At 38.5% G+C, this 10,211-nt stretch overlaps 2 long non-coding RNA genes across 2 annotated transcripts; one reads left to right on the plus strand and one right to left on the minus strand.

Moving 5' to 3' along the window:
- The first annotated feature begins 513 nt into the window (after nt 1-513).
- On the plus strand, nt 514-4,911 carry LOC138954580 (uncharacterized). The gene is made up of 3 exons (XR_011451900.1): nt 514-721; nt 1,580-1,661; nt 4,774-4,911. It is a non-coding gene; the product is annotated as an uncharacterized lncRNA (long non-coding RNA).
- On the minus strand, nt 4,721-7,897 carry LOC138954581 (uncharacterized). The gene is made up of 3 exons (XR_011451901.1): nt 7,657-7,897; nt 6,628-6,823; nt 4,721-4,852 (listed from the first exon to the last, which is right to left on the minus strand). It is a non-coding gene; the product is annotated as an uncharacterized lncRNA (long non-coding RNA).
- Nucleotides 7,898-10,211: the final 2,314 nt, after the last annotated feature.

The raw sequence follows: 10,211 nt of genomic DNA on the forward strand, positions 1-10,211 counted from the left end.
CAACCGTGTCACGCTATCGTTGTGTACTTTCTTATTTTTTGCCAGCTCTCTTTGTGCTAAGAAACGTGGAACTGAACGTCTTGTTAGCAGAGATATTTATGATAAAGACATTAAGAATAATTATGTAGATAAACTGTTTGCCCGGACATCACTTTATTTAGCCGGTGATGTTGAGAAAAATCCAGGCCCAGATGAAAATAAGGTCACTGTGGTACACATTAAAGATATAGTGTCCACGCCGCCATTTTGAAGAGTTTTTTTTGTCGAATTCGGCCGTTTTGAAGAATTTGGGGAATCTAGTGTACCTTAATTAAGACGCACCTGGCCCGGTTTGCTCAATAAAGCACCACAAGTATGCTAAATAATTAATTCAAAATGAGTAAACTGGCGACTGCTCTCCACCATTTGAAGATTAAAATTGGCCGTCATAGACTGGTTTTCGTCGCGAGCGTGCCGTTTTCATGACGACTCAAAACAATGGCGGATGGGATGGCCGCTTAGTGAGAAAAGCCCACACGTTTCTGTAAGAAATCGACACAAGGTGGTTCAGAAAGCAGCAGAGTGACTGGGAACGACACAGAATCACGAGAAAGCCATGCTCGACTCACAAAATGCAAAGTTATCAACAGCAAGCAGTCGGAAAGTTGGATTCAACTGCATGAGTGTTACCGTCGTGTGCACTGACTACCCACGACGCGGCTCTCTCCTGCTGCCCGGATTTGTAAGTAAAGCAAGTATTGTCGTGTAGAGTTTGGACAGACCTAGACAAATGTTGCTGCCGTTTTGTCTGTGTGTCTGCTGGTGTGTTGTGCGAATGAAGCATCCATCAAGCGAGCGCACGAACGTGTATTGTGCAGGGCCGATTGTGTCCAGTTTTGGTTTGAACACGGACACGCCACGGTGTGTGTGTGTGTGTGTCTGTGCACTGCACAGGATCTTGTATCAAAGTGCCGGTCGATCATTATTTACTCCTTCATCCCAACAGTCTCCTTACAACTACATACAACGCATTCGCTAGTGAATATAGTAGTAGCCTAGTAAGGGTGTACATGCAGGAGTAAATAATGATCAACTGGCGGTTGGGTACAAGCTCCTGTGGTGCACTGTATAGGAGACAGACAGTAGGTAATCCCCCAAAAATTGTTTTGAGATGGAAAAAGTAGGGTCAGTCAGCACAGTCTTTGGATGTAGTGCAACAGAAAATGTTATTTATAACTGACATTTTATATTGTCAGCGGTATGAGTTTTTCTGTGCCTAAAGTTTTTAATGTTGTGATTTTGTAGGAAGAACTATATGATTGAAGCTTATTGTAAAGCTTTGTGAAATGGTAACTTTTTAACGAAGAACACTTTCTTCCTCGGACGGTGTTCATTGAAGCAAACACTAAATGCGGCAGAATCTCATTCATCCTTTCTTTTTTAACTACCATTTTTAAGTGTCGCTGTGCATGTTGAAAGCTTCATGTTCAGAACTGATGTTGCTGTAGAACTGTATGTAGGCTAATTGGCCAGCCTTTGGTTTACACTTAGTGGTTTATATGTTGCTATAATTACTAAAACAATGTTTTTTAATTTTCAGGGAAAAAGCACCCGGACATCAAACATTCTTGCAATGTGTGGCAATAATGGTTTAAAATATTTCGGACAAAAAGATCATCAAGGTGAGTTTAAATGTTCATAATTCTGATGTAAGTCAAGCTTATCTTTTATCTTGAGTAACTATCTCTGTCATGTCTGAAGGCTGCGCGACCGACAGAAAAGTTGCCAGGAACCGATTCCTTGAGTGTGGCCAATTGTTCCCCATTTCTGGTTCACTTGAACTGCAGGCAATTTTGTTGAGTGATTAAAAGTTATGGATTCTTTAAAAAAAGGTTTGAGGATAAGACACTGTCAAACTTTTCAAAAAGTATTTTTCTTCTTCATGGTTATAAAAAAAACTGCAGCACCTGTGTTCAATTTCTGAAGATGCATTATTACTACAGTGGCACCCCCCTTTTACGACCTGAAACAATCTGAGAAAATCGAGTCTATAAAAGGAACGAGTCTTAAAATGGGGGTAATTTTCAGACGTTATGAACAGAAAATGTGAGAAAACAAGGTCTTAAAAAGAAGGGAGTTTTAAATTGGGGGGTCATAGAAGGGAGGTTCCACTGCATTAATCATGCCATGGAAATCATGATGATTTTACAGATAAATATAATGCCAATTAAAAGCAATTTGCAGCCTAGTGTCTTATTATCTGATTATATTCTGTCTATTTTTATCATTGCGTCTTTGCTACAGAAATTCATGGTTACATTAATGGTTGACCAAAAGTCAATTATTATCAATAAACCAAACAACATGCGCACACAAAAACATACTCAATTGTCAAGAACAGTGTCTATTTTATTCCATGTAGATCTCAAATCCACAGGCACACATCCTCTCTGCACAGTTCAAAGGTGCTACACATGAAACTATTCTTGGAATTCGAGCACTTTTCAACACCTGTATATTTGTTCTGCACAAGTTTTACTGGACCTGTGAATTCAACGCATTAATCAATATACTTTCAGGACTCTTCCCCTGACTGTATTGCTCATGTCAGCTGTTTCCATGCACAAATGTGACCCTCCACCACGGGATGAGTCGCATGTCATCTTTGCATGATTTTAATATTTTTACATTTTCCTAAAGAGTGTTTTATGCTCTATCCAGTGGTAAAAACCGTTTTAGAAAAGAGCGAAAACTGTTCGAGTTATAAGCCTGTGACTAAGGTGACCCTCACACTTTTACCACAGTCCCCCCGGACTTATATTAAGCCTAGCGGAGAACCGCGCGAGGTGACATGCGACTCATTTCGTGGTGGAGGGTCACAAATAGTCACCCTGTATGTATCTTTCGCTTGATATGCAAGTGTCTAAACAGAAAGAAAAAACACTAAAAACCAAACACAAAAATTCATTCAGTAAGAGTGAATGTACACACATCCTAAAAAACACGAAATAAATAGTCATTCTGTCAGTCATTGATACTGATCCAAGCCATTGATGTGACGAAGAAAGGAGTAAGTTTTTTTTAGAAAGCTAAAATCTTTCAGAGGGAAATGGTGTTATCAAACACTGGTCGTTTCACATGCTCCCTGTAAATCACTGAAAGCAGACCTCTTCAACTTCAGAAGACCCTCCCTCGTCTTCTTTTTGAGGGGCTATCCAGAGATACTCCAGTGCCGAGAGTATAAAATAAATAAATATAGCTGTCTGTCAGCATTCTCTAGAATGAAAATGTCTCTACATACAAGGTGCAGAACTGTGCACATAATAAAAAACACACACACACACACACACAACATATTATATATGTTCAAACACTGATCCAAATGTTGGGGGTGGGCGTTTACTAGGTACTAACCGCGCTTACAAGGTAGATTACATAGAGCTTAAACAATGACCACGAGTTGATTACTGGAAAATAAACCACGAGTGGGTATTTGCAGCCGCTTGGTAATTCACGAGTGTGCGGAGCACACGAGTGAATTACCAAGCGGCTGCAAATACCCACGAGTTTAGCATTACGTCAATATGCTGGGAATCATATGACGTCATGACGTATCGTGCTTGCTACGCAGATTGTATACATGTTCGAAAGTCTGACTGTTGTGAATTCGCGTGGTGAAGACTGCGGTAAATCTGTAGATGATAAGAGAACAAGGATTGTCGCAGAAGAAACGACTAAATGTTTCAGACCGGTAACTTCATTTCAACATTGCAATATATAATGGACGTTCTATGTGACAGGAGAGTTTGCTGATTTTGTGTTAAACATTGGAGAGATCGTCTGCTAGAATCAGAGATAGGTCGCTTCAGATTGCAGCTTCTGGAAATTTGCAAGGTTTGTTGCCTGTTAAAGAACTGGATTTTACACGTAATGAATGTCATGTACAGTAAGCAACAACAAAAACACACACAAAGCAAATGGCATCGTCTGTCGACTTGTCACAGAAAGAAACCTGGCGAGGTACATGCGTGTACTTCATACACGTCAGCCATTGTTGTTACAGTTTTGAGTCAACATTGTACGTATTCTTCCGCAACAGGGTCCAATCGTCTGGGTTTCAAATGTTCTAAAAATAAATTCTAGTGTTGATTATTTTTTAGCCCTCTTTATTCTTACTTCGAATAATCCACGTGTGATTTTTGGGTTTAATCAAAGTAGTTCGTTCTAATTTCTCACTTGTCTAAAAATAATCAACTAGATTTAATCCACCCCTCGGTTGCATTGCAGGAGTTGTATAAAGTACATTAAAAAAGCAAAAAACAATATACATTATTTGTATTTTTGACCAAATTATCACATTTTACACAGATTGAGACAGTCAAGGTGTGTGTAAAATGTCATATTTTGGTCAAAAATACAAATAACTTTTATGTATCGATTGGTTCTGGTTAGAATTCCTTTTAATTGTTTTTTTAATGTACAAATATGCACTATTTTGTAGTCTCAGCTGGCCGCCTAAAATGGAATGTAACAGAGCATGTGTAAACCAACCCACACAGAAACGCACTTTGTTTAACACCACAATGTACTCTAATACAGGCAACAAGGAAGAAAGTCAGTGTACTGGCCAGTTGGATCTATAATGTCATTCCTATGACCCATACACAGCAACTGCACATGGCAACTCTTACACCTTCACCCGAATAGCCAATATCTTTCCTCAATATAACTCTAGTCTGAATGATGCGTATGATATCGTTTGGCTTTATTGATCTTTCCCTCTTCTTCTTCCAGGACCAGGGCATCTTCAATCTCTTCTTTGTGTGTGGGCCAGTAGGAGCCTGCTGTCATCAAGCACCAGTGCCTTGAAGTCCTGGAGCATAAACAGAAAATCACCCATCAGTGAAGACACTTAATTCAAACTTCGAAAAGGGTTGAAAAATGAACCAAATGCAAGAAAAAGTGCGAAAATACAGAAGAGTGTTTGTAATCTATTCATCTATGTAATGGAGTGCAAGTGTGAGTAAAAGGTGGGGGTGGGTGGGAGAGGGGGTATGGGATATACCTGTGGGCATTGGCTTTCCAGATTTTTAGCATTCTGACAAGTGTGAAAATGTGTTCTAGTGCTCCTGACGAGCAAAAGTGTCAGTTACACAGCTTTAGCTACTTGGAATGAATGCCCAGTTTACCATTGCATTATACAATGAAACCCTAACTTTACCCCCCCCCCCCCCCCTTTTAAAAAAACCCACAACATTTGTCTTAAAAGACACTACTTTTTCAGATTCCTGTTTATAACCTCTATTCTAAGACATTCTGCTTTTCTTTGATTGAGTTTGCTGTATATACATGTATATCTTAAAAGAAGGGCTCCACTGTATCTCTAATTTTGTTCTCTACAAGAGGTATTGTAGCAGCATCTGTCAAGTGCTAAACCGCAAAAAGGTCAATTTGATATAATTATTCAATACTGATGTTTCAAGTTAAGCATAACTGCTGTTTGACATGTGGTTGGAAAATGTGCTGCAGGGATTGTTTTGTTTGAAAAAAAATTTGAACAGGAAGGCAGACATCTATTTGAACTGCAAAGCAGACACAATTCAAAAACCTACACATCATTATTATGACTTCCTACATAACAGCATGATCATGGAATCTGTTAGCCAATGTGTCAGATCATAAAGATCATTATGGAGGCAGAAATGATCCCCTCAATCTGTAAAATATCCTTCTTTACTAACAGCATACAGGTGTAGCTAAAACAGAATTCATATTACAGTGGAACCCCCTTTTACGATCTCCCAAAATCTGATAAAATCAGGTATTAAAAAGCAGGAAGTCTTAAAATGAAGGTGAATTTGCATAGGTTATGACCAGAAAATCTGAAAAGCAAGGTCTAAATATAGGGGAGATCTTGAACTGTAAAGGTTTTTAAAAGGGGGGTTTCACGGTACAGCACCCCAATTGTGAGGACTGTTCATTTATTTCCCTTTATGAGACACTAAAAGGTTGTGGGTACTGAAATTTAACTGCACAAAATATCTTGACAAAATCAGGATGCTGAAGCTTAATTTTCATTCTTTTAACATATTTTTGGAAACCAGGAAATACACACATTCCCTAGAATGAAAAAAAAATGCACCGGTAATGTAATTTGTGACTGAGACCTAAAAATCTCACCGTTAGTCATTATTTAGTATACCCTGTAACAAAGTCTTTCACCTCACAAATCTTGCAGAATAAAAAGGTACTTACTCGAATGATTGAGTTTGGAGGAGGGGGGGGGGGAAGCAGTGAGAGAAAGTACATGTACTTATAACTATAGTCCTGATTCACCTTCAAATTGTTTTTTTGGGCCACAAAGACCACTAATTTACCCCCCCCCCCCCACACACACACAATTTTACTTTTTTTCTGCACACATTACATTCCTAAAACACACACACACCCACACATAACAAATACACAACACGCACTGATTTTCTTGACATTGTTCAGTTGGATGAATGTAATTTCTTCATTTTCTGTGATAGCACTCTATTGGAATTCACAAAATTACCCTTGGCTCTGACATCAGAAGTCTTTCTCTTTTAACTCCTGCACACAGAGAAAGTATTTATATTATAAGTATAACTAGTCCTCACTTACCTTCAAATTATTATTTGGATCAGCCTTCTTGCCCAGCAAACCAATTTCAGTTTGAGAAGACTTGGACCAGTCCTTGCCTCTGCATCAGCTCACACCTCTGCTAATTCTTCTCCCTATCCTGCCTCGATGTGCACTTTTCTCTTGCACGAGCAGCCTGGCCACTTGTTGTTTTGAACGTAAAACTTAGTTCCATAGCCTGAAAATAAAGACAAATGCTTAAAAAGGATACACTATATATTAATCAATCTCCCTTACAGTTAATGAGTTATTTGTAGCAAACTTCAATCATAATCAGGAAAAGCTCACTTGAGTTTTGACAGCTGGCACACAACGTTCACACACACAACAATTGTACTCTTTTTTCACGTGTATAATACAAAAATACAAATATATATATCACAAGCATAATACACACACACACACACACACACATAATCACACTCATGCACACAGTGACACACACACACACACGGTCACATGCATGCACACATTGACACACACACACACAGCCACACAGTGATATAAGTCGTTCTCTCACACACACACTCACACGTGTACACACACTACACACACACACACACACAACAAATGCACAAGACACTGATTTCCTCGACATTGTTCAGAGGGATAAGTATAATTTCTTCTCTTTTGGGTATGCGCTTCAGTTGCTTCGAACTCTCGCACGTTTACTGTTCCCTGTGTTCGATCAGTGACATTAATGTAATTTGAAACAAATGCATAAGCTTATAGTTAAAAGCGCAACTTTAGAGACATATAATTATTTGAAATGATCACCAACAGGCAACACGTATCCAAGATAATCTAACTGAGTACTGCTTCTAAAGTACGAGCACTGATGATCTTCGTCAAGGCGAATCTTTTTGAGTGCTACAGGGCTTTTTGACTCGCATCGATCGATTCATTTGCAGTCCTGCTGAGAGCAACTTGTACACTGATACTGACTGTCCTATTGAAAGCTTTATTTCCTGTCAGACAACGTTAACTAAAGCTGGAACATGTAACACTTACATTGTCAGATTAAAATGATCGCAGGAAGACGCCATTGTTGACACTTTTGACAAGGGAAATCACCCAACCATTACAAGAGTGCTCTTTTCTTGGATTCTGTTACGACAATTAATTAGCTATCAAAACTGTTGAATTTGCAAAGTTAAGTTATTCCTCATGGATGGTAGCATTATTTGTAACCTAGAATCTTACGGTGATGCTTTGAAAGCGATCTGACGACCTTTTTCGGTGGATACTATCCCTTTAACGTTAGAAGCTTAAGGAATAAAATTGATTTGTTACAACCTGAAGTTCAGCAGCATGATATTTTGACACTTTCTGAGACATGGTTGTCACCTGCAGATGATAGTTCTTCTTTAAGTATACCTAATTTTAATCCTCCTGTACGCCTTGACCGTCCAGGTGATCCTCATGGAGGTGTGGCCATTTACGTTAAGAATTATTTATACTGTAAACCCCGACCTGATCTCCAAGTTGATGGTCTTGAAGCAGTTTGGATAGAGACAAAGTTGGGTCACGAAGGCATTTTGATTGGCTCATTCTATCGCCCACCCAATGCAAATATTCATTATTTGGGATTTAATTGATGAAAATTTAAGGCGAGTGAATAACCAGTTTTTGAGATTTGTGATTTTGGGCGATTTCAACGTCGACATCCTGAACTCTCCATCGCGGAACTTTTTGAATATTTTACATGCGCACCAGCTCTGTCAACTTGTGAATATGCCGACACGTGTAACAGCCACCACAAGTACATGTATCGACCTCATAATTACCCAGACTCCTCAGTTGGTTAAATCTGTGAATGTTTTGCCACCTTTTTGTAGCGACCACAGTGTACCACAAGCTGTTTTAGATAGAAGTGTGAACAAAAATATTTCCTATAAAAGAACAATTTTTAATTATAGTAAACTTAATGTTGATGGTTTCTGTGCAGCACTTTCTCAGGTTAACTGGCAAGAAATTTTGATGAAGGAGGTGTTTGATGAAAGTGTTAATATTTTTTCTGCAATGTTTATGGATAAAGCAAAACAGTTTATGCCAGTAAAAGAAGTTACGATACGCCCTAAAGACGCACCATGGATAACATCTGAAATCCTAATGTTAATTGACCAACGTGACCAGATTCACTTGAAAGCCATAACAAGCAAGCAGCCGGAAGACTGGTTGAACTATCGCCAGGCACGTAACCTTATTACAACAAAGAAAAGAGAACGTATTATTGAATTTTATTCCGATTTAGATGTTAAAGTTTCTGATCCAACGCAGTTTGGTAGCAAAGACTGGTGGAAACTGTTGAAGTCATTTATGAAGAAGAAAGGTTTATATGAAGATGAAATTCCACCTGTCTGTGACAACGGCAAAGTTTACAAATTAAGCCAAGACAAAGCCAACGCCTTTAATAATTTCTTTATAAAAAATTCCACTGTCGAAGACCCAGATGATGAAGTCCCTCAAGTCCCGTTGTTAGATCGCAAATTTTGTGATATTGTTTTGTCAGTTAATGAGGTAAAAGATGTAAAAGAAAAGCCATTGGTCCCGACTTGATTCACAACAGACTTCTCATAGCAGCATTAGATGTTATTTCGGAGCCACTGACGTATATCTTCAACAGGAGTCTGAGGGAAGGAGTTTATCCTAACATGTGGAAAACAGCTAATGTCACGCCTATTTATAAGACAGATCCAGCAAATGTTTGTAATAATTATCGTCCGATTTCCTTGTTGAGTTGTGTTGGCAAAGTCTTGGAACGATGTATTCATAACCAGTTATATAATTTTGTACAATCCAACAACATTCTCACACCTACACAGTCCGGTTTTATACCCGGCGACTCGACGATCTGTCAACTTGTCTCCATATATAATGACTTGTGTTCAAACTACGACAACGGTTTAACAACACAGGCGGTATTTTTTGATGTGTCAAAAGCTTTTGATAAAGTTTGGCACAAAGGATTATTGGTAAAACTGGAGTCGATTGGTGTTCGAGGCCGACTATTGTCATGGTTTCGTAGCTATTTAACAAACCGTGTTCAATCAGTTGTTGTTAAAGGTGCCAAGTCAGAGTTAAAAGGTTTACAAGCAGGCGTTCCTCAGGGTTCAGTGTTAGGCCCCTTGTTATTTTTGATTTATATAAATGATATTGAGTCTGTTATCAAATTGTTTGCTGATGATACTAGTTTGTCACTTGCATTAAATGACCCGATACGACGTGCCGAAATTCTTAATTCAGACCTTGATAAAATTAGTAGTTGGGCAGCACGTAGGAAAGTTACATTTAATGAAACCAAAACCAAACTGCTGAATATAAAACGTGATTTAAACCAAAATGACCCTCTATTTTTTAATGGAAATCTCCTGGAAGACATACCAGAACACAAGCATCTTGGCATTTTTTTTGCAAAACGATTGTAAATGGGACGCTCAAATTAGAAATATTGTGAAAAAGACCACTTTGTTGATTAACTGCTTAAGATATTATAAGTATAAGTTATGCAGAAATAGTTTGGAAATAATGTATACATCTTTTATTCTGCCACATTTCGATTACGC

Source organism: Littorina saxatilis, unplaced genomic scaffold (assembly GCF_037325665.1).
Source record: "Littorina saxatilis isolate snail1 unplaced genomic scaffold, US_GU_Lsax_2.0 scaffold_572, whole genome shotgun sequence".
In the NCBI taxonomy this organism is placed as follows: Eukaryota; Metazoa; Mollusca; class Gastropoda; order Littorinimorpha; family Littorinidae; genus Littorina; species Littorina saxatilis.